Source organism: Dendrobates tinctorius, unplaced genomic scaffold (genome assembly GCF_039654945.1).
Source record: "Dendrobates tinctorius isolate UK_male_01 unplaced genomic scaffold, ASM3965494v1 ptg000619l, whole genome shotgun sequence".
Taxonomy (NCBI): Eukaryota; Metazoa; Chordata; class Amphibia; order Anura; family Dendrobatidae; genus Dendrobates; species Dendrobates tinctorius.
The window spans coordinates 246,610-271,955 of record NW_027362274.1 but is presented as its reverse complement, the minus strand read 5'-3'; the positions used below and the strand labels follow the sequence as shown (position 1 = coordinate 271,955).

Here is a 25,346-nt window from a genome sequence, read left to right as displayed (position 1 = left end):
GGTGGGGGGAGGGGAAGCTCAGCACAGTGTATGTGGTCAGCTGTGTGGGGCATGGCAGGGATACAGGCTGTCCCGGTGGGGTGGGGGGAGGGGAAGCTCAGCACAGTGTATGGGGTCAGCTGTGTGGGGCATGGCAGGGATACAGGCTGTCCCGGTGGGGTGGGGGGAGGGGAAGCTCAGCACAGTGTATGGGGTCAGCTGTGTGGGGCATGGCAGGGATACAGGCTGTCCCGGTGGGGTGGAGGGAGGGGATGCTCAGCACAGTATATGGGGTCAGCTGTGGGGGGCACGGCGGGGATACAGGCTGTCCCGGTGGGTGGGAGGGTGAGCTGACATGCAGGGGGCTGTGTTATCACTGCTGTGAACACTAGCAGGGCTTAGAATAGAAATAATAGTAAAATACAATAATTCGATAATTCATTTTTTTTTCTTTCCCTGTTTGTCATTAGCTAACAGAGCATAACCCACAGGTAACACTTGAGGAAGCCGCCACCGCGCGCTGTGTCTGCTGGAAACATACACTCATGGATGAAGATTCATATTTAATGTATTAATAGAATTAATAGGATTTAGAATAAAAATAATTTTAAAATTCAATAATTTCCTTTTTTTTTTTCAACTAGTTAACAAGGCATCTCAGAGACTGAACTGGCTCCATGTGGCAAGGACAACAAATTTCCCTGCTGGACGACATCACGATGGAGGGACGATGCTCTCCGGCCTCCATCATAATGTGGACCAGCTAGCCTCTTCATCCTTTGTTTGGGTAAGTAAAAATCCATGTACGTATCGTCAAAGTAGCTGTCATGACACGTACATTCATGTATGTGTATACATGTATATACAGTCACCTGTCATGACACCAGAGAGCTGTGTGGCTCTGTAGCACTCTCCAGCACCACACAGCGTCCTACACAGCATTGCGGCCTGCCACAGCCTCCTCCGCCCTCTGACAACCTGCCCCCGGGCTCCTGCAGCCCCTGACAACCTGCCCCCGGGCTCCTGCAGCCCCTGACAACCTGCCCCCGGGCTCCTGCAGCCCCTGACAACCTGCCCCCGGGCTCCTGCAGCCCCTGACAACCTGCCCCCGGGCTCCTGCAGCCCCTGACAACCTGCCCCCGGGCTCCTGCAGCCCCTGACAACCTGCCCCCGGGCTCCTGCAGCCCCTGACAACCTGCCCCCGGGCTCCTGCAGCCCCTGACAACCTGCCCCCTGGCAGTGCCGCAGAGTCCCTGGCAGTGCCGCAGAGTCCCTGGCAGTGCCGCAGAGTCCCTGGCAGTGCCGCAGAGTCCCTGGCAGTCTCACTCAGTGCCTGTGATAAGAGTGGTCCCTAAAATGTGGGGGGGCGCCGTGCCCTCACCCTCCGAAAAATCTCCCCTTCCATGCCAATTGGCACGTCGAGGGCCCGGTAAGCGACGGCCATTTGCCACGGTCGTTACCCGGTTCTCGACATGCCAATGCCATCAGGCAAGTCGAGGTCTGGGTAAGAAACGTGGCTATACCACGTATGTTACCGGGATCTAGATACTATCCTGTGGATGGAACGTGGGGGGGAGCTCGCGGTTCTGGGTCTGTTTCTCTTGAACCACAAGTCACAGCAACCCAGTTTTGGTGTCTTTTTCGTAGTGGAGACTCTCAGCTGTCCACCCTGGGAGCGACTAATGTCTGGCTCTTACGGCACGGGAGTGGTGGTCCTCAGAGCCAGGGCCTAGGTTCTCCGGAACCGCAAGTCGCAGCCGGGCGAAACGGGTCTTAAAATCTGGGGAATTCCCTCGGTTTTCATCCCCCAAAGTGGCTCGTCACTGTGCGCTTAGGCTAGCCGGCTCTCATCCTCAGTATGTCACATTCAACAGTGAGAGCCGGCTAATGGTGCAGGCTTGAGGGGGAACAAATGCCCAACAGAGCAGCACACAGCCCCAATAAATATTTCCCCACATCAGTCTGGTAATTAGATTTCAAATGACACCCCAGTGGCCCCTCTGGCTTTACCAGAAGTCGCACCAGGGGCCCAATATCTGATTTGGACAGCAGATTTGAAAAGACATTTTGAGGCCTTGGGTCGGTTTTGAGGTTCTGAAACCCCACAACTACCCAGCAGAAGGTACCAGGCCAACCAAACTTGGCAGGAAAATTGTCCAGGATGCCTCCTACAAACAGAGACATCACTTGTCCCCCTGCTGCCCAGGGAATTTGAATTCTGGGGTCAGAGCATGGCTGTCCATTGATGAAAAGGATCCTGGTGGTGCAGGCTTGAGGGGGAACAAATGCCCAACAGAGCAGCACACAGCCGCAATAAATGTTCCCTCACATCAGTATGGTAATTAGCTTTCAAATGACACCCCAGTGGCCCCTCTGGATTTTACAGAAGTCGCACCAGGGGCCCAATATCTGATTTGGACAGCAGATTTGAAAAGACATTTTGAGGCCTTGGGTCGGTTTTGAGGTTCTGAAACCCCACAACTACCAAGCAGAAGGTACCAGGCCAACCAAACTTGGCAGGAATATTCTCCAGGATGCCTCCTTCAAACAGAGTCATAACTTGTCCCCCTGCTGCCCAGGGAATTTGAATTCAGGGGTCAGTGCATGGCTGTCCATTGATGAAAAGGATCCTGGTGGTGCAAGCTTGAGGGGGAACAAATGCCCAACAGAGCAGCACACAGCCCCAATAAATGTTCCCTCACATCAGTCTGGTAATTAGCTTTCAAACCACACCCCAATGGCCCCTCTGGCTTTACCAGATGTCGCACCAGGGGCCCAATATCTGATTTGGACAGCAGATTTGAAAAGACATTTTGAGGCCTTGGGTCGGTTTTGAGGTTCTGAAACCCCACAACTACCCAGCAGAAGGTACCAGGCCAACCAAACTTGGCAGTAATATTGTCCAGGATGCCACCTACATACAGAGACATGACTTGTCCCCCTGCTCCCCATGGAATTTGATTTCAGGGGGTCAGAGCATGGCTGTCCATGGATAAAAATGGTCCTGGTGGTGCAGGCTTGAGGGGGCACAAATGCCCAACAGAGCAGCACACAGCCCCAATAAATGTTCCCTCACATTTGTGTGGTAATTTGCTTTCAATTAACACCCCAGTGGCCCCTCTGGCTTTACCAGAAGTCGCACCAGGGGCCCAATATCTGATTTTGACAGGATGCCTCACAGAGACATCACTTTTCCCCCTGCTCCCCATCGAATTTGATTTCCTACCAAGTTTGGTTGGCCTGGTACCTTCTGCTGGGTAGTTGTGGGGTTTCAGAACCTCAAAACCGACCCAAGGCCTCAAAATGTCTTTTCAAATCTGCTGTCCAAATCAGATATTGGGCCCCTGGTGCGACTTCTGGTAAAGCCAGAGGGGCCACTGGGGTGTCATTTTAAAGCTAATTACCAGACTGATGTGAGGGAACATTTATTGGGGCTGTGTGCTGCTCTGTTAGGCATTTGTGCCCCCTCAAGCCTGCACCACCAGGATCCTTTTCATCAATGGACAGCCATGCTCTGACCCCAGAATTCAAATTCCCTGGGCAGCAGGGGGACAAGTGATGTCTCTGTTTGTAGGAGGCATCCTGGACAATTTTCCTGCCAAGTTTGGTTGGCCTGGTACCTTCTGCTGGGTAGTTGTGGGGTTTCAGAACCTCAAAACCGACCCAAGACCTCAAAATGTCTTTTCAAATCTGCTGTCCAAATCAGATATTGGGCACCTGGTGCGACCTCTGTTAAAGCCAGAGGGACCACTGGGGTGTCATTTGAAAGCTAACTACCAGACTGATGTGAGGGAACATTTATTGGGGCTGTGTGCTGCTCTGTTGGGCATTTGTTCCCCCTCAGGCCTTCACCACCTGAATCCTTTTCATCAGTGGACAGCCATCCTCTGACCCCTGAATTCAAATTCCCTGGGCAGCAGGGGGACAAGTGATGTCTCTGTTTGAAGGAGGCATCCTGGACAATATTCCTGCCAAGTTTGGTTGGCCTGGTACCTTCTGCTGGGTAATTGTGAGGTTTCAGAAGCTCAAAACCGACCCAAGGCCTCAAAATGTCTTTTCAAATCTGCTGTCCAAATCAGATATTGGGCCCCTGGTGCGACTTCTGGTAAAGCCAGAGGGGCCACTTGGGTGTCATTTGAAAGCTAATTACCAGACTGATGTGAGGGAACATTTATTGGGGCTGTGTGCTGCTCTGTTGGGCATTTGTTCACCCTCAAGCCTGCACCACCAGGATCCTTTTTTATCAATGGACAGCCATGCACTGACCCCAGAAATCAAATTCCCTGGGCAGCAGGGGGACAAGTGATGTCTCTGTTTGTAGGAGGCATCCTGGACAATATTCCAATATGAAACGTGAATATACTACGTGTGTTACCGGGCTCTCGATACTATCCTTTGGATGGAACGTGGGGGGAGCTCGCGGTTCTGGGTCTGTTTCTCTTGAACCACAAGTCACAGCAACCCAGTTTTGGTGTCTTTTTCGTAGCGGAGACTCTCAGCAGTCCACCCTGGGAGCGACTAATGTCTGGCGCTTACGGCACGGGAGTGGTGGTCCTCAGAGCCAGGGCCTAGGTTCTCCGGAACCGCAAGTCGCAGCCGGGCGAAACGGGTCTTAAAATCTGGGGAATTCCCTCGGTTTTCATCCCCCAAAGTGGCTCGTCACTGTGCGCTTAGGCTGCGGAGCTACCCAGCAAAAAGATGAAAACGTCGGCCATTTTGACAGGGAGCGGGGGGTGCGAAACATTTTCCCCCTGGCATGTGATATGTCAATCGAATAGAGAATTTCACCCAGAAAACAATGGCGTGCTTTTTTTCCACGTTGCGTTAGTGGTTTTCGATTTAATGTGGCGTTTTACTTTTGTTTTAGGCAAAATGAATGATATTCTCCAAAAGTGCCAGCGAGAAGAGGGGGCCCTGAAATGTGTGGGGGGGGCACCGTGCCCTCACCCTCCGAAAGATCTAGTGGCCGACTGCCACCGCCACGGAGATATGATCGATTTCCAATGCATGTCTACAAGAAAAACATGCCAAAACTTCGAGGGTTCAATGGTCTGATGCTAGCCCTTTTACGGGAAGAAATCCCAAGGTGTGCCCTTCAAATAGACACCAAAAGCATGTGGCTGCAAATTGTGGTTCCAGAGAAATGAGACCAAGACCTCCGGCACCCAAGGTTCAATGCAAATTGGATGGTCAAGGCCTGGTTAACGAACGGGGCGTGTATGCGGCTGTTACCCGGATCTCGATATAGTAATTTAAATGGAACGGAGATACCACTTTGATTAGGTGGTTACACTTCCTCTTGTACCTAGGTGGCACAAGAAGACGTGGAGCTGCCTTTTTCTTGCAGTGACTAGGGTTCGAATCCTTTTATTGTTTAACTCAATATTTATTTTTCTATTTCTTTAAGGGGTGTGTTCTTAAACTTGAGTAGTGACAGCACAGCCAATCATGATGAGGAGGAAGTTGAGGTGAGGATTTGAATATGGGGCATGTCTTTACTTGCTTTCAAACTGCCTACGAGGAAAGATGGCTGAGAGACAAACTGTAAGTACATAAATCAGCAACCCGGTTTTGGTGTCTATTTGAAGTGCAGTGCCTGGGCTTTCTTCCCCTAAAAGCGCTAGTGTCCAGGGCTTATGAAGGCAGAGCAGTGACCCCAGATTTTGGGCATTTTTTTTCTCATAGATATGCATTGGAAAGTGGATAAGGGTGGTCCGTTTTGGGCAAATTTCTCTGGAATTCAAGTCACTGCAGGGCAGTGAGGGTCTTAAAATTTGTGGGAGACTCTGTACTCACCCTGTTAAAGATCTAGATTCTGTGTGCATCAGCCACGGAGATATAATCGCTTAGCTCCCTATGATGAATCCCATTAATTTAGGACTTTGACAATTTTTTCACCTACAAATTACCAGAAGTCCTAAATGAATGGCATAGTAGGAAAAGCGCACTGGCAAATAGTACATGTGTTGATGAGCATGCTTCCTATAATTTATAGCATTTTTTACAGAGAGGCTTCAAAATGGCACATGCTCTGAAGTACAATTCGAATTGACCCAGATTCCTTGTCCTTAACTATGTGCACATGCTGCGGATTATGTGCGGATTCATCCGCGCGGATTTTGTAAAATCCGCAGGTGAAACCGCAGGTCAAAAGACCTGCGGTTTTACCTGCGGATTGCTCTGCGGTTTTGCCCTGCGGTTTTTCATCTCCTCAATGGAGGAGATGGCAAACCGCAGGAGAATCCGCAGAAAGAATTGACATGTCAATTCTTTCTGCGGATTGAAAACCGCAGATAATCCGCGAGGAAAATTCCGCACCGTCTGCACTGCGGTTTTTGATTCCCATAGGGAATCATGGTACTGTACACCGCAGCAAAAACTGCTGCGGGTCCGCAGCGGCCAAAACCGCTGCGGGTCCGCAGCGGCCAAAACCGCTGCGGAACCGCAGCAAAATCCGCAGCGTGTGCACACAGCCTAAGATGTCTTTATTTTTTGTAGGATTTTGCACACTACAATTATGAAGAATCATTGGTCCATGTTTCCCAAAAAAGAGGTGGGTTGAATCATAAAAGAACATGAGGCTGTGGTGTCACATGCAATATTTAATAGCATTTCATATTCGGTTTCAGCTATTTCTGATGTAATGGTGAAAAAGTGAAGCGTTCCAGGGAGGTGGAGGTGTTTACCATACAGGTAATGTTCTGCTCACATATTCATCCACGTTCCCATTTGTTCTCCATCCTCTTAACCACATTACTCTCTCTGTAGGTCAGAGGTTGGCGTCGGTACAGAATGTTAAAACTGATAAACGATGCCCTGGAACATCAGGATGAAGCATACCAGTTGAAACCCAAGGTACGGAGTCCTGTTAAATTACTTTTACGCGGGATGATTTATCAGGCTATTACGCCCATCTAGCACCTCGATTGTCAATGTGACTTTACACACAACTATTAAGCAACTGTCGCTCAGTAGTCGGTGATGAGCGACTATCGTTCCAATTGTGCACGACCACACACCGGACACTAAATGATATTCCCTCAGTCACTCAGATCATGCAGTGTTGTTTTGTTTGGCTGAGTACATGCTATCGCCAGTATTTCATTAGCACACTGGCTGGGGAACAGTTCCAGTCTTTTGTCTGCACTGCATTAGCACTGTGAAGAGGTTTGTACTACACCACGATGCATGACACTTCACCAAATAGCACTCCGGTATATGATAAAAGGGTTAAACGCTCACCCGAATGCTGACCGAGGCATCCTGCAGTACTTCAGGACCTTCAACAGCATCAGAGATCATTTGATCTCCAACATCATTGAAGGTCCTGCAAGAAGCCTCATTGAGCAGCGGTGTCATTCAGGTGTGTAAAGCCAGCCCTTTGATTTAAAAAAAAAAAGTGACAATGAACACTGAGCAACTTCTAGATCAGCAATCTTGGGCAGAAAACAAGTATTTTGCTCTGAAGGTACACAGCCTATCAGTACAGGATCCATTAAAGTTGTTCACTGACTGGGGTGGGAGGTGGTAGGGGAGGTAGTGAAGAAAAAATAAAATAAAATCAGTTGGAAAAAAAACTTGCACATCTCCACAGCCAGGTTGTCTACATTCAACCCTTCTGATTGCAGGCACAGACATCTCAGAACCTCCCATATAACAAAGGAGATAAGAGTTGGTGTGTAGAAAACATTGCTATGCGGAGGGGTAGACATTACATTTTTATAAAATAAAATGAGCAAACTCCACATAGCAAAGTTTTCTACAGCCCTTAACTTGTTATCTCCTTTCCTATCTGCTACTATTGTGACCTGACTCGCAGCCTAAGGCTATGTGCACACGGGGAAAATCCTCCTGCGGATTTTTCTGCGCAGAATTCACGAAATCCGCAGGTCAAATGAGCTGCATTTTTCCTGCGGATTTCTTCCTTTTTTAGTGCAGTTTTGATGCGGTTTTTCAGTGCGGTTTTCCCCCTGCGGTTTTTGAGAATGGGGAGATAGAAAACCGCACAAAAGAAGTCACATGCAGTTGTTTGAAAACCGCACACCCACTTTCTGCAGCGTCTGCACAGATTTTTTTTTTTCCATAGATTTACATGCTACTGTAAATCACTGTGCGGTTCTGCGGGAAAAATGCATCGTGTGCACATGGCCTAAAAGCATCTTTGATTACAGTATATAATGTATAATATTTTGTGGGTGACAATGTTGCCGAGGTGCCATACCAGACTGTCACTATGTATAATGTTGCACTGTGCAATATTGATCAAATTTTTTTCTCTCCCCAGTTTGGATACGGTTTCACAAATTGGCAATAATGAAGATGGAGAAAGGAAGCTATGCCATTGCTGTAAAGCACAGGAATAAGACCAAATATAGTTTTATGTTTGTTTCTCTAAATAACATGACGTTTGCTTTGGTTTTGTTCCCTTTTCTATAGTATAGTGGTGATATGAATATGATATGTACATGTCAGCATACCCTGTGGACTTTTTCTACTGTGAATTTTAGGAGCTTGACACTTGCACAATGAATAATGATGAGGTGTCCGTGTGACCAGAGGTTACAGAATGCAATTGTACCCATTGTATCTGATGAGGTTATTCTCATATGTGTTTTTCTGTCACAGGCCAGAAAAAGGAGATGAAAGTAGAATGGTCCTGGATAATCAGACAGTGCATGCACTAGGGCTCATGCCTTGTCTTTCAGGCAACTAACTCACAGCTATGTGAATACAGCTACAAGCAAGCTAAAGTACTTAATGACTAGTAGGGAGTGAGAGGTGCTATAAAAGTACAGAGTACCTGAAGGCCATGAGTACAAAGATGGCTTTACAAACCCTAATACCATTAAACAAGTCTTCTATAGCCCACACACAACTACAACATAGCCAGCTTAAATAATATTTTATTGAATTAAAACGAAAGCTCAAACTGTTAAAAATATAATTCAAATAAGAGTGCATTTACTCAGGCAATTAATCCAGTGACATTGTCAAGGGATGGGCCTTAAATTTATCAGCTCAGATCCCTGTGCATAGTCCTCACTTTGGCCATGATGCCAGAGCAATTGACAGGTTTTTTTCATCATTGCTGATAGCCCTAGGCCTTAAAAGCGTACAAATTTTTATATATATATATATATACTGTGACAGATCTGTCACTTCTCTGTGTGCGAAATTCACAGTAAATATGCAGGTGACTACATTGCATATTTACTGCAACGTGTACCAGTTTTACGTGCAAGAACCATCCATACGCATGTGTGGATCAGCCCTTGGAATCCCCTGTTTCTATATATATATATATATATATATATATATATTACACACACACATTGGAAAGAAACAGGGGATTCCAAGGGCTGAGCCACACATGCGTATGGATGGTTCTTGCACATAAAACTGGTACACGTTGCAGTAAATATGCAATGTAGTCACCTGCATATTTACTGTGAATTTTGCACACAGAGAAGTGACAGATCTGTCACTTCTGTGTTTTAACCCTGTAACATCTTATCTGATATACCAGCACAGATGTTACAGGTGGATGGGGCATCAAGGGTTAATTACTTACCTCCTTCTGCACACTTATTGCAGGATACACACGGATTTTGTGTGCATTCCACATTTGCAGAAATCACACAAAACACTTGATAACAATATGCATGTGTGGATGGGCCACAAGTTTGAAGACCCCCCCCTGAATATATATATATATAAAAAGTTTAGTTACGCTTTAACAATACACTAGAATAAAAACCATTAGTTTAATAAACAAAAACATTGCAGAGCAGCAACATGCACATTATTTAAAAGACTAAATTTCACCTGCAAAAGAGAAAAAAAAAAGTTAGAATAGACTCAATTAAAGGTGAACTATAGTATTAGAAGAACAGCTGCCTCCTTGCAAAAAACTGCCACTTCCAAACTGGCGTTAAGTGAAGTCATGATGCTCAGCTCCATTGAACTCAATAGAGCTGAGCCTCAATATCACATATTTCTGGAAGCTGTTTTTCTGTTGCTAGAGTACCCACCTAAAACGCAAACAAAAATGAACTTTAACTTCGGAGTCTCTTCAGCATGACCACAGGGTTCATATTCCATCTCCTCATCTGCGATGTACTTGTTTCTTTAGTGCTTAGAAGGAAAAAGGAATGATGTTACAACTGAAAGATATGCATAAAAAAATCCACACTTCTAGAATACTGGCACTCAGCCAAAGTACAGTAATGCTTCACAGAAATGCTGCAAAGTGTTACTATGCTTTAAGGTTTTTCCATGAGTCCTGGCTATCACATTAAAGGGTGAGCGCCGGTGGCAGGATTTTTTTTTTCTTCCAATGTTATCCCCTATCCATAGAATAGTTTTTAAAGTTCCATACAATAGAATTATCTACAGTTTCAAACTCAGTGGCTGGTGTGGCTAGTCCCTGACAAGTACAGTAAGAATTTAATATAAATAGAAGTGTTCAATAATTACCTTGAAGAGCTCCTTTTCTGGTTCTGCCTCATGGAACGTGTCTGCATGAGAAAGGACGGGGAAGGTACATGTGCCCTGAAATGAATACATTAGTATTAAAAGCTGGTAATGAGTGCATCCATTAGCTTGGCACCATGGTATTGGAGTAAAGGTATTTTCACCTTGCACTCGAAGTCTCTTCATGCTCACTCTCCAGTTCTTCGGGAATCAGTTCTGGTATCTGGGAACTGTGGACTGCAGCTGTCTGGTCTCTTCTTCCCCTGGTGTTCTCTTCTGCAACCCTTTAGGGGAATCAAAAAGAAGAAAAAAAGAAGTCTTTGTCAAGTTTATTTCAAAGCATGTATTATTTTCATTTCACAATAAAATACCTTGAAGTGCTGGCTGTGGCTTCTTGACTCGCTGACTTCCGTGCTTCCATCAGTAGGCTTTGTCCATGGCAAATGTCATCCATGTTCTTTTCCCGGTAGTTCCTGTCCGCTGTAAGATTTGAATGTGCCAAATACCTGGCAACCAGACGTTGTTGCACGTCAGTACATCTTGAGAGAGTCCAGGATTCAAGCACTTTTCTAACCATCTGGCTGGTGACTATGGGGAGATGAAACCTAAAAAAAAAAAAAAAATTTTATATATATATATATACACTACATGTAGAGACTAAGTTGTATGACTTTTAATAATCTTACTTCCTGTGAAAACGGTTCATATCATTGGTTACGTTTTTTGTAGAGGAGACTCTCGGCTGTCCACCCTGGGAGCGACTAATGTCTGGCGCTTACGGCACGGGAGTGGTGGTCCTCAGAGCCAGGGCCTAGGTTCTCCGGAACCGCAAGTCGCAGCCGGGCGAAACGGGTCTTGAAATCTGGGGAATTCCCTCGGTTTTCATCCCCCAAAGTGGCTCGTCACTGTGCGCTTAGGCTACGGAGCTACCCAGCAAAAAGATGAAAACGTCGGCCATTTTGACAGGGAGCGGGGGGTGCGAAACATTTTCCCCCTGGCGTGCGATATGTCAATCGAATAGAGAATTTCACCCAGAAAACAATGGCGTGTTTTTTTTCCACGTTGCGTTAGTGGTTTTCGATTTAATGTGGCGTTTTACTTTTGTTTTAGGCAAAATGAATGATATTCTCCACTAACAAAGTGCCAGCGAGAAGAGGGGGCCCTGAAATGTGTGTGTGTGTGTGTGTGGGGGGGGGGTGCGCCCGTGCCCTCACCCTCCGAAAAATCTCCCCTTCCATGCCAATTGGCACGTCGAGGGCCCGGTAAGCGACGGCCATTTGCCTCGGTCGTTACCCGGTTCTCTACATGCTAATGCCATCAGGCAAGTCGAGGTCTGGGTAGGAAACGTGGCTATACCACGTGTGTTACCGGGATCTCGATACTATCCTTTGGATGGAACGTGGGGGGGAGCTTGCGGTTCTGGGTCTGTTTCTCTTGAACCACAAGTCACAGCAACCCAGTTTTGGTGTCTTTTTCGCAGAGGAGACTCTCAGCAGTCCACCCTGGGAGCGAGTAATGTCTGGCGCATGTAGACAGATGATGATTTTAGCCGGGGGGAGCACGCTATGACCCCCTGATTGCCAATTCCTCTGTGTTCAGGGGCCCCATTGAGGTAGCCCCTTTTAGGTAGCAGTCTGAAGAACGTGTGTGCAAAATTTGGGGTTGCTGGCACCTTCCCCTCGGGAGTTGTGGGGTCTGAGGCCCCAGAAAGCTGATCCAGGCAGATCATTCTTTAGGAGGGCTGGTTCTTTTTGAGCTTTCGGGGTCCCCTGATCGGCTTCTGGGCATGCTAGCGGGGCGCACGAGGTGGCGTTGGAAAGCTTAGGACCTGCTCTGGGCTTGATAACAGGTCCTGGGGCCGTGAAGTACTCCCCTGGAATTTTTTTACCCTTTATAGCATGTAGACAGATGATGATTTTAGCCGGGGGGGAGCACGCTATGACCCCCTGATTGCCAATTCCTCTGTGTTCAGGGGCCCCATTGAGGTAGCCCCTTTTAGGTAGCAGTCTGAAGAACGTGTGTGCAAAATTTGGGGTTGCTGGCACCTTCCCCTCTGGAGTTGTGGGGTCTGAGGCCCCAGAAAGCTGATCCAGACAGATCATTCTTTAGGAGGGCTGGTTCTTTTTGAGCTTTCGGGGTCCCCTGATCGGCTTCTGGGCATGCTAGCGGGGCGCACGAGGTGGCGTTGGAAAGCTTAGGACCTGCTCTGGGCTTGATAACAGGTCCTGGGGCCGTGAAGTACTCCCCTGGAATTTTTTTACCCTTTATAGCATGTAGACAGATGATGATTTTAGCCGGGGGGAGCACGCTATGACCCCCTGATTGCCAATTTCTCTGTGTTCAGGGGCCCCATTGAGGTAGCCCCTTTTAGGTAGCAGTCTGAAGAACGTGTGTGCAAAATTTGGGGTTGCTGGCACCTTCCCCTCGGGAGTTGTGGGGTCTGAGGCCCCAGAAAGCTGATCCAGGCAGATCATACTTTAGGAGGGCTGGTTCTTTTTGCGCTTTCGGGGTCCCCTCATCGGCTTCTGCGCATGCAAGCGGGGCGCACGAGGTGACGTTGGAAAGCTTAGGACCTGCTCTGGGCTTGATAACAGGTCCTGGGGCCGTGAAGTACTCCCCTGGAATTTTTTTACCCTTTATAGCACGTAGACAGATGATGATTTTAGCCGGGGGGAGCACGCTATGACCCCCTGATTGCCAATTTCTCTGTGTTCAGGGGCCCCATTGAGGTAGCCCCTTTTAGGTAGCAGTCTGAAGAACGTGTGTGAAAAATTTGGGGTTGCTGGCACCTTCCCCTCGGGAGTTGTGGGGTCTGAGGCCCCAGAAAGCTGATCCAGGCAGATCATACTTTAGGAGGGCTGGTTCTTTTTGCGCTTTCGGGGTCCCCTGATCGGCTTCTGGGCATGCTAGCGGGGCGCACGAGGTGGCGTTGGAAAGCTTAGGACCTGCTCTGGGCTTGATAACAGGTCCTGGGGCCGTGAAGTACTCCCCTGGAATTTTTTTACCCTTTATAGCATGTAGACAGATGATGATTTTAGCCGGTGGGAGCACGCTATGACCCCCTGATTGCCAATTCCTCTGTGTTCAGGGGCCACATTGAGGTGCCCCCTTTTAGGTAGCAGTCTGAAGAACGTGTGTGCAAAATTTGGGGTTGCTGGCACCTTCCCCTCGGGAGTTGTGGGGTCTGAGGCCCCAGAAAGCTGATCCAGGCAGATCATTCTTTAGGAGGGCTGGTTCTTTTTGAGCTTTCGGGGTCCCCTGATCGGCTTCTGGGCATGCTAGCGGGGCGCACGAGGTGGCGTTGGAAAGCTTAGGACCTACTCTGGGCTTGATAACAGGTCCTGGGGCCGTGAAGTACTCCCCTGGAATATTTTTACCCTTTATAGCATGTAGACAGATGATGATTTTAGCCGGGGGGAGCACGCTATGACCCCCTGATTGCCAATTTATCTGTGTTCAGGGGCCCCATTGAGGTACCCCATTTTAGGTAGCAGTCTGAAGAACGTGTGTGCAAAATTTGGGGTTGCTGGCACCATCCCCTCGGGAGTTGTGGGGTCTGAGGCCCCAGAAAGCTGATCCAGGCAGATCATTCTTTATGAGGGCTGGTTCTTTTTGCGCTTTCGGGGTCCCCTGATCGGCTTCTGGGCATGCTAGCGGGGCGCACGAGGTGGCGTTGGAAAGCTTAGGACCTGCTCTGGGCTTGATAACAGGTCCTGGGGCCGTGAAGTACTCCCCTGGAATTTTTTTACCCTTTATAGCATGTAGACAGATGATGATTTTAGCCGGGGGGAGCACGCTATGACCCCCTGATTGCCAATTTGTCTGTGTTCAGGGGCCCCATTGAGGTACCCAATTTTAGGTAGCAGTCTGAAGAACGTGTGTGCAAAATTTGGGGTTGCTGGCACCTTCCCCTCGGGAGTTGTGGGGTCTGAGGCCCCAGAAGGCTGATCCAGGCAGATCATACTTTAGGAGGGCTGGTTCTTTTTGCGCTTTCGGGGTCCCCTGATCGGCTTCTAGAATTTCACCCAGAAAACAATGGCGTGTTTTTTTTCCACGTTGCGTTAGTGGTTTTCGATTTAATGTGGCGTTTTACTTTTGTTTTAGGCAAAATGAATGATATTCTCCACTAACAAAGTGCCAGCGAGAAGAGGGGGCCCTGAAATGTGTTTGTGTGTGTGTGTGGGGGGGGGGGTGCGCCCGTGCCCTCACCCTCCGAAAAATCTCCCCTTCCATGCCAATTGGCACGTCGAGGGCCCGGTAAGCGACGGCCATTTGCCACGGTCGTTACCCGGTTCTCGACATGCCAATGCCATCAGGTATCTGGTCACACACGGTATCTGGTCACAGGAGCAGGACCCAAGACAGAGAAGCTGCGTCCCTCTAGACCTACCATGTGTGCGGCGTCGCTGCTGCGAACGCCAAGAAGGGCTGCAACTGCAGCACAGCGTAGGACACTGCCGCTCGACGACAAAGCCAGATAGCAAGCGCAATGTCAGAAGCTAGCATAGCGGTGCGGTGTGCACAGTAGCTTAAGGCTTGCCACTGACTGGCGCAGACTGCTAAACTAATACCCTATCACCATGCGTAATATCAGAGGGAAGGGGTTTCAAATGAGTCAGTCACCAGAATCTTACATCCATCACCATTCACACATAGCAAGTATAGCCTATACTAGCGCATGGCGGAACAGCCATGTGTTCCATGAGCATGCCCAGTAAGAGGACAGAAGGACTTAGCCTCAGGAGAGATTTGCTGCAAGGCAATCTCCTCTGCAGTGGAAATATAGGAGGAGAGTGCAGAATGTGAGGATCTGTATCCCTGCTGAGTAAACGCAGAAATCCGACTCCTAACATTACCCCCCTCCTAGGGCACCCCCTCCCTGAGCCTTACGATCCACCTACTTGTGCCCGTAAGAGGTATAAGGCCTCAGACTCGTCCGCAGGCAAGTCTGATGTCCCGGTAGATGACAGAGAGGCCCGGGACATGTGGAAGGCCTCAGGGGTGGCAAGATCGCCAGGTCTGAAAAGGGGCCCGTGGGAGACAGCGGGAGCGGAAGTTACAGTGGAACGCAGTGGAACGCCACCGTGTGGCAGGCGTCTCCGATCTTCGCGTAAGGAAGCTATTCCGAGCACAAAAGGCGCAGGCCCGAATATATTTTTTAACATCCTGAGCCCTGTGCGGCCACCAGTAAGACCCTGCCAGGAGTTTTGTGGTCTGCATATAGCCACAGTGACCACCTCTCCAGGATGAGTGTGCCCAGGCAAGAACCTTTGGCCGAAGGTGGGGAGGAACAAGGGCCTTACCCGGCGGTACAGAATTTGGCCTTTGCGGGGCACTGTTGTTTTGAGACACCGCGTGTTGACAAATAAGACCACGACTGGAGTCTTGTGCCAGACACGCCTGGAGAACGGTGCGAGACACCTCCATGGGCTCTGGGGGTGGAACCTCTGGCTCGGGTAGTTCCAGAGGCTCAAAAAAATTGGGAGCCGGAGTAACCTTCCGTTTGGATTGAGCACGCTCCATACCGCGCTCCAAAAAACAGAGGTCAATGCGGGTGGAAATGGCAATCAGTTCTTCCAAACTGGCAGGAACGTCTCTAGTGGAAAGAGCATCTTTAATGTGCTCCACCAAACCTCTCCAAAACACAGAGATGAGGGCTTTATCGGACCACTCCAACTCGGAAGCAAGTGTCCGAAAACGGACGGCATACTGACTAACCGAGAGAGCACCCTGAGTCAAAGCAAGAAGCTGAAGAGAGGTATCGTGCGTGACCTGTGGACCGAGGAAGACCTGCTTAATAGCTGTTAGAAAGTGAGCAGCGGTCCGGACTTCTGGGTCACCACGCTTCCATAGTGGCGTAGCCCACACCAACGCTTTGCCCGACAGCAGGGAAACAATAAACCACACCTTGGCCCGTTGCGTAGGGAATCGCGCAGCCAGTAATTCCAGCTGAATGGAGCACTGGCTGATGAAACCCCTACAGGAGGCGCCATCGCCATAAAATTTATCAGGCAACGGGAGGCGGGTAACTGTCAGCGCGGGGGAGGACGTGGACATACGGGAAACTGCGTCTGTGATTGCCTTTACAGCAGCTTCGGTGGATTGTGCAGCTGAGAGAGCCCCCTCAAGAGTGGCCAGCCGGCCCTCAAGCTGCCGAATACACTGTAAGAGTTGCTGCTGTTCTGCCATCACTAGCCAGACCCTGGCGCTAGTATAATGTTAGGAACGGTGGAACACACTAAATAAAAATAAATAATAAAGTGCGTTCGCTGCTCAGGGTCCACCGCGCAGTAGGTGTAACAACCTGAGTGATGACAGAGGAGCAATATGGCGGTATGATACACATGGGTTCAACGTCACCCGAAGTGCGCAGAGCAGGCTCTGTTCACACACAGAGGTGCCGCAACAAAAACATACAAAACACTGAACCTGTTATTGACACAGGCTTCAGATAGCATACAAAATGCTGAACCTGTTAGTGACACAGGCTTCAGGTAAATGCACACTCGGTATCTGGTCACAGGAGCAGGACCCAAGACAGAGAAGCTGCGTCCCTCTAGACCTACCGTGTTTGTGGCATCGCTGCTGCGAACGCGAAGAAGGGCTGCAACTGCAGCGCGACGTAGGACACTGCTGCTCGACGACAAAGCCAGATAGCAAGCACGATATCGGACGCTAGCATAGCGGTGCGGTGTGCACAGTGGCTTAAGGCTTGCCTCTGATTGGCGCTGACTGCTAAACTAATACCATATCACCATGCGTAATATCAGAGGGAAGGAGTTTCAAATGAGTCAGTCACCAGAATCATACATCCATCACCATTCACACATAGCAAGTATAGCCTATACTAGCGCATGGCAGAACAGCCATGTGGGTCGCCCTCCCAGGGCTGTTGGGTACTCGGTACCAGGCTGGTCTCTCAGAGGGGAATGTCACAGCAGCGGTGAACCGGTTCGTGGCCCTGGTCACCCATGTAAAAGGGATGAAGTGATGGAATAAAGTTTATGAGTGAATGATTTGTGACGCCACTTGTGGTGTTCGGCAATGAAGGTGTTAAGCCGACGCTGCAGACAGATCCTTTGGGACAGATGGTGGGGTGCAGCAAAGATGGGGTGGCCCTCTACAGTCAGGGCTGTAGTGCCATGCCAGAGCAGATGAAGAGGGTAGGTGTTGAGGAAGAGGGTGTAGTGTTTGGCACAGAGATGTAGCAGTGCTGGAGAGTTTGCAGGAAGAAGGCAAGGACACAACAGGGTGCAGTTTCTTTACCTTTACTTTGCTTGGCAAATGCAGTCCAGGGTCCAGATTACAGATGGCACAGGAGCTGGCTAGCCTGGAAGCAACTTAGGAATCTCTCTAGGCAGATGGGTTGTGTAGTCTCCTTCCTAGCGCTTAGTTTTAGGTACTTGCAGTACTGTGTTACACTGAAGTTCCACTTGCTTATTCTCTTTAGAACTCCCTCGTATGACAGACAGCTGTAGCCTTTCTCTTCTGCCTCACACGTCGCTGTTGTGCCTCCGAGTCTTATGTGGAATAGAGCATTTACAGCTTCCTATTCCTCCGGTTTCTGTTGCAGGACCATCAGTGTCCATACAGCCTTGGATACCGGACTCCATATAATGCGCTATAACTGGGAATGAGCCTGAACTCTCTGCTTAATCCCCCAGCTCTTCTCCTCATGTCCACACACATTGCCCTCCTCATACAAACTCCTAATTTCCCCTTCCTGGACCTCAGAGAGCAGCTCTTCCCCCAGTTTTGGGTTCAGAGCTCCCTCTGCTGGGCTGGAATGAGAACTGTGTTGTGTGTTGTGATTAACTGTCAGAGTGATCCTTTATTGCTTCCAAGCACGACATCACACTCCCTAGGAGGAAGGTAATGCCACTGTGGCGACCATACTCCTGGGGATGCCACATTCCCCCCTAGTGCAAGTCAGTACTCCTGGACTGAAGGGAAAACATGTAAACATATAAACAATTATAGATATAACAAGATTTTTAAAAAAATGAAAAATTACAAAAACCAAAGCTGAAAAATAGTCCTAATGATGATTAGTCCATGCGTCAATGTCCATGGTGCAATTCCTGAGCAAGATGGTGAACTATTTACAAGTAGAGTTCTGACCACACATAGTCCTGTGGTCCAATCGTCCATCAAAACAAAATAAGATCTTCAAAAAGTTTCTTGCAGAGTCTCTGTAGGCACATAAACTTCAACAGTTGCATATTTACATTTTAACAATTACAAAACTTATCTATTTGCGGAACCTTAAGGGTGGAATACCTTGGGTACTACGGACAGACCTACATAGCACTGGTGTTGTTGGGGAACTTACTGGATGCCTTGTGTTAACTACTGGTGTAGTGTGTGCTGTACTGGCTACAATACTGGTGCTTCTGCGTAGCACAGGAATACTAGATTTCCTAGGACCACTTCTACACACTGTGGGCATGACAAATTCACCACTGGCAGGGTGAGAATTCTCTTGTTCCACTGCTGGTGTAGCATCCACTGCTTGTACATGCTGGTTTTCAGGGTGGTCATGAGTAACTTCTTGCACTACCAGTTGGGGAAAGGTCAAAACTGGCACCAGTATGGCATTATTTGCTCTAGTCCAATTTGCAGGGAATTCTCCAAGTACAGTGCTGACCTTTTTTTCTTCCTCTATGGGCTGAAGGTTGTTTTGTTCTTCCATTCTGTCCTTTAGTTGGTCAGGGCACAGTTTCAGATGATCCCTCGATACTGCTGATGAGGTTTCTCCTCCATCCTTACTGATAAGGCACACTTTAGTGTTGTCGAAGTTTGATGGTAAGACGGTGTAGGGTTCAGCTTCCCATTGGTCATCCAATTTATGCATCCTTCTTTCCCTCTTTAAGACTTGTTCTCCTGGTGACAAGGGAACTGCAGGTGCATGTTGATTGTAGTTCTTTTCTGTTTTTGTCTCGCCTGAGCTACTCTTTTCTACACACTCTTGTACTCTACGGTACTGTTCTGCCGCTCCGTATCCCAGTCAGCATCTGGTGATGTTACCTCAGGTATCAGGACTCCCATATCCAAATCAATAGGCAGCTTGCCAGGCCTCGCTCTCATTAGGTAGGCTGGAGTGCAGTTGGTGGAATTCACAGAAATGTGATTGTAGAGGTCGACCAGATCTGGCAACTTCTCTGGCCACAGATTCCTCTCCTCCAAAGGCAAGGTCTTCAGTAGATCGATCACCACCTGATTCATCTTTTCACACATGCCATTGGTCTGTGGATGGTATAGTGTTGTCCTGATCTTCTTGCAACCGTACAAATTACAGAATTCCTGGAACACTTCTGCCTCAAAGGCTGGACCTTGATCTGTAAGCACTCCCTCGGGATATCAGTGTGGTCGACAAAAGTGCTGTTGGAATGCTCTGGCTGCTGTCCTGGCTGTTTGATCCTTGACAGGTACGACTACCAGGAATCTCGAGTAGTGGTCAACGATGGTAAGAGCATAAATGTAGCCTGAACGGCTTGGAACCAGCTTCACATGGTCCAGGGCGACCAACTCGAGTGGCTGTTTAGTTATTATTGGCTGCAAAGGAGCTCGCTGGCTGTTACGGTCCTTCCTGCGCAGGTTGCATTGTCCACACTCCCGGCACCAATTTTCAATGGCTTTCCTCATACCAGCCCAGTAGAATCTCTCCCGGAGCAAGGCCTTAAACTTCTTCCATCCGAAGTGTCCAGCTCCATTGTGGTATGCTTCCAAGACTATTGATGCCTCCCTCTTTGGGACTACCACTTGCCAGACCAACTCATGAGTGCGGGCGTTGATACTCCTCCAGTACAGCTTCCCTTCATAGATGAACAGCCTGCCTCTTTCCTTCCACAACTGCTGCGTTTCTTCAGGAGCATCTGGACCTGGGCGTGAGTCAGCTTGTGACAGTAGCTCCTTTACAAGGTGGACTGCGGGGTCGCTATCCTGCTTCTCTGCACAGTCCAGATGAGGCAATGGATTTAGGGTGGCCTCTTTCATGATAGACCCTCTGTTTCTCAATCCTTGGGCACATTGGGCCTCAATTGGCAGGTGGAAGGCAGGTAACTCTATTTCTTCGAGTGCCTCAGGGTCTTCTCCTGCATCTGGCAGATTGGGCATTCTGGACAGCGCATCAGCATTGGCATTCTTGTGCCCCGCTTGGTACTTGATGGTAAATTCATAGTTAGACAGCCGGGCCATCCATCGCTGCTCCAGTGCATCTAGCTTGGCAGTTTCCAAGTGAGTCAATGGGTTGTTGTCCGTGAAGATGGTAAACTTGGCTGAAGCTAGGTAATGCTTGAATCGTTCAGTCACAACCCAGACTATGGCGAGGAACTCCAGTTTGAAGGAACTGTAGTTGTCAGGGTTCCTTTCAGAGGGACAAAGCTTCCTGCTGGCGTAGGAGATCAATCTTTCTTTGCCATTCTGTACTTGTGACAGTACTGCTCCCAGTCCCACGTTGCTGGCATCAGTATACAGAACAAATGGTTGGTCATAATCTGGGTAGGCCAGAACTTCATCTCCTGTGAGAGCCATCTTCAGTCGAGTGAAAGACCTCTCCAGTTCCTCATTCCATTCAAATGTAGGACTCTTCTTCCTGGCCTTCTTGGGCTGGCCCACCAGAAGATTTTGCATAGGCGTGGCTATTTCAGTGAAGCCTTTGATGAACCTTCGGTAGTAGCCTACCAACCCGAGGAATTGACGTACTTCATGGAGGTTGCTGGGCTTCTGCCAGTACCGGATGACTGTGACTTTGTCAGGATCTGGTGCCACACCTTCTGCACTCACTACATGACCGAGGTACTGTACCTTGGGCTTCAGGAGGTGGTATTTGGAAGGCTTCACTTTCAGACCAAAGTTGGACAAGGCTTCAAACACCTCAGCCAGGTGCTTCAGATGGTCTTCATAAGTCTTGGAGAAAACAATGACATCATCAAGGTATAACAGAACTGTCTCGAAGTTTTTGTGTCCAAGACAGCATTCCATTAGCCGTTGAAATGTCCCTGGGGCAGTGCAGAGCCCGAACGGCATGTAGTTGAACTCGCAGAGACCCATTGGTGTAGTAAACGCTGTTTTCTCCTTGTCTGCCTCTGCCACGGGAACCTGCCAATACCCACTAGTGAGATCTATGGTGGAAAAATAGTTAGCAGTTTTAAGTGCAGCTAATGACTCCTCAATTCTGGGTAATGGGTAGGCATCCTTATGTGTAATGCTGTTAATTTTTCAGTAATCAACACACATTCTCATGGTACCATCTTTCTTTTTCACAAAGACTATTGGGGCTGCCCAGGGGCTACAACTGTCTCTGAGCACCCCAGCCTCCTTCGTTTCCCGCAACATACTTTTGGCACATTGATATTGTGTTAGGGGTATAGGCCGGTACCTTTCTTTAATGGGTGGATGATCTCCAGTGGGGATATGATGTTGAACCCGTTTTGCCTGCCTAAAATCTAGTGGGTGTTTACTGAATACCCGCTCATACTCCTGAGTCACTCGGTAAACCCCACACTTTTGGTATGAAGGGATGGAGTCAGTTCCCACATGCAGCTGCTGACACCACTCCTCTAGCTGCTTTACAGAGCCATTGTCCTCCACCTGGTCGGATGAGACCAAGGGCTGGTCGGATGAGACCAAGGGCTCTGCTGCCTGTATTGCATTGTTACAGACAGTAAGCAGCTTAGCAACTGGCATACCGAGGTATTGTGGCCTCCTCCTCCCCACAATTCAAGAGGCGTACAGGTACTCTCCCTTTGCGGACATCAACTACACCTCTGCCTGTCAGGACAGTGGGCCGGCTATCAAAGTACACTGGCTCTACCAATGCTTGGTAATCTTTTCCTCTGAGGCCTATGGCTGCCCGACACCAAATTAACATTTCACATCTGGGGGGTATCGCAATGGCGAAAGAATCACTCACTCTGACGCTGCCAATTTCTCTGCCAGAGAGTTCTACCTGCTGTCTTTGCATCAGGGCCTTGATCTCCTTCTGCAGGACTCGTTGTTCACTGGAACCAGCAGTCTCAGCCACCTGTTGCAACAAAACAATAACCTCGGCAAGACAATTTTCAATCACATTAGTACCTAAGGTCCTCATTAGGTTACATTCTCGTCGATCAATGTCTACAACTATCAGACCTTGAGATTTTAACTCTACTCACCCCACTTTAATGGTAATCTCTTTACATCCTACTTGCGGCAAAGACTTACCGGGCAGCATGGTGGCTCAGTGGTTAGGGTCCTGGGTTCGAATCCCACCAAGGACAACATCTGCAACGAGTTTGTATGTTCTCCCCGTGTTTGTGTGGGTTTCCTCCGTGTACTCCGGTTTCCTCCCACACTTCCAAAGACATACTGATAGGGAATTTAGATTGTGAGCCCCCATCGGGGACAGTGATGAAAATGTGTGCAAACTGTAAAGCGCTGCGGAATATGTTAGCGCTATATAAAAATAAAGATTATTATTTATTATTACCATTGCTGGCAACTACTGTCAGTTCATCACTTGGGTCGCGAGTAAGTTCAGAGTCAGCCCAATATCGCTTGTAAAGGATATATGGCATAGTTGTCACCTGAGAGCCAGTGTCCAGCAAAGCCTTCATGGGGATGCCGTCAATCACCACTGGGAGGACCGGTCGCCCTCCGACATACTTGGCTCGCCAGTTCTTTGGGCCTTGTGGTCCGACTCCTGGGGGTTGGCCCTCTGCCCCAGGGTAGCAGAATCTTGCGATGTGGTCTGCCTTGTAGCAGCGACGACAGTTGGGATATCCGTCCAGGTCATAGCGATCATTGTCTCTCCCTCGGCGTGGTGGGATCCTCTTCTTCCGTAGCCACGGGACATCCTCTGGACTGGAGGCCAGCTGGATCTTCTCCTTGGATGACGCCTGCAGGGACTGCACAGTTTTGACAAATGCAGCCATACTTTTGGTCAGCTCCTGGACCTGAAGACGCAGTTCGGCAGATGGGTCTTTGTCCACAGTCTGTGCATCAGCCTCCACAGGGCTGGGAGGTAAAGATGCAGCTTCTTGGTGGTATGTGATCGCTGGGCACCTAGGGGGCACTGGACGGCTGACAATTGGTTCATGCAGCACCCGGATAGCCTTTTCCTTGAAGTCTGCAAAGTCTAGGTCAGGGTTTTGTAGGGCTATAATGCGCAGCTGTGCTCTGTGGGTACTGGATAGGAGGCCCTCAATAAATTGCTCCTTTAGCAGTCTGTCTCCATCTTTCACACTGTCTGGATCAATCTGCTTGATGGCTCGCAGTGCCTCCTGCAGGTTAAGGGCATAGTCCCGTATACTGTCCTGCGCTCTCTGCTTACACCCAAAGAATCTCATCTTTATTTCAGCTGCAGGGCGGGTGTCAAAGGTGCTTCTTAGCTTAGCAAGGATCTTTTTAACAGTCTCTTTATCAGTGTCCTGCCAGGCTTTTACTTCCCTTTGCGCTGCACCAGTCAGCTGCCCAATAAGGATGTTCAATTTCTGGCTTTCATACAAACTGCACAGTCTCTCTTTAAATTCAATCAGGGTATGTGACTCCCCTGAGTACTGCGGTAGCCAGGCTGCTCCCGGTATATACGGCATGGACAGCGGCATTATGGGGACCTCTGCAGTGGGCGCTGATTCTTGTGGCGCTGTGGAGGCAGCGCTGGCTGCTGGATGCAGCGGCGCTATGGGAGTCGCAGCTGCGCTGGGCCCTGCAGCTTGTGGCACTGTGGGGTTTGCAGTGGCGTCCGCCGCTGCGTCTGCTCTCGCTTCAGACATTCTCTTCCCCCCTAGTTAATGTTAGCCAAGCCCTGAGTTTCGCTGGCTTACTGGCTGCCATTCTGCAGGCTGGAGGATCAGGGGACGCCGGGACTGCAGGCCTCGGCTTCTCACTTCTCGCGCGCTGGCCTCTTCCCGCGCCGCACTTCACTGTTTTGCGCTTTTCTGCTGGCTCCGCCCACGATGGCCCGCCCCTTTTGCTTCCTGTGCACGCCAAGCAGCGGGGTAATGGCGGCAATTGCACAAATAGTCTATGGCACAAAACACAGTCTCTGGCACACAGGACCCGGGGACACCGGGCTCCATAAATCCTGTTCATGATGCCAAAATGGGTCGCCCTCCCAGGGCTGTGGGGTACTCGGTACCGGGCCGGTCTCTCAGAGGGGAATGTCACAGCAGCGGTGACCTGGTCCAAGGCCCTGGGCACCCATGTAAAAGGGATGAAGTGATGGAATAAAGTTTATGAGTGAATGATTTGTGACGCCACCTGTGGTGTTCGGCAATGAAGGTGTTAAGCCGACGCTGCAGACAGATCCTTTGGGACAGATGGTGGGGTGCAGCAATGATGGGGTGGCCCTTCACAGGCAGTGCTGTAGTCCCAGGGCAGAGTAGATGAAGAGGGTAGATGTTGAGGAAGAGGGTGTAGTGTTTGGTACAGAGATGTAGCAGTGCTGGAGAGTTTGAAGGAAGAAATCAAGGACACAACAGGGTGCAGTTTCTTTACCTTTACTTTGCTTGGCAAATGCAGTCCAGAGTCCAGATTACAGATGGCACAGGAGCTGGCTAGCCTGGAAGCAACTTAGGAATCTCTCTAGGCAGATGGGTTGTGTAGTCTCCTTCCTAGCGCTTAGTTTTAAGGTACTTGCAGTACTGTGTTACACTGAAGTTCCACTTGCTTATTTCTCTTTAGAACTCCCTCGTATGGCAGACAGCTGTAGCCTTTCTCTTCTGGCTCACACATCGCTGTTGTGCCTCTGAGTCTTATGTGCGAATGGAGCATTTACAGCTTCCTATTCCTCCGATTTCTGTTGCAGGACCACCAGTGTCCGTACAGCCTTGGATACCGGGCTCCAAATCATGCACTACAGCTGGGAATGAGCCTGAACTCTCTGCTCAATCCCCCAGCTCTTCTCCTCACGT

At 49.2% G+C, this 25,346-nt stretch overlaps 1 long non-coding RNA gene across 1 annotated transcript; it reads left to right on the top strand.

Moving 5' to 3' along the window:
• The first annotated feature begins 306 nt into the window (after positions 1 to 306).
• On the top strand, positions 307 to 5,711 carry LOC141078995 (uncharacterized). The gene is made up of 3 exons (XR_012228201.1): positions 307 to 766; positions 4,847 to 5,065; positions 5,387 to 5,711. It is a non-coding gene; the product is annotated as an uncharacterized lncRNA (long non-coding RNA).
• The last annotated feature ends 19,635 nt before the right edge of the window (positions 5,712 to 25,346 follow it).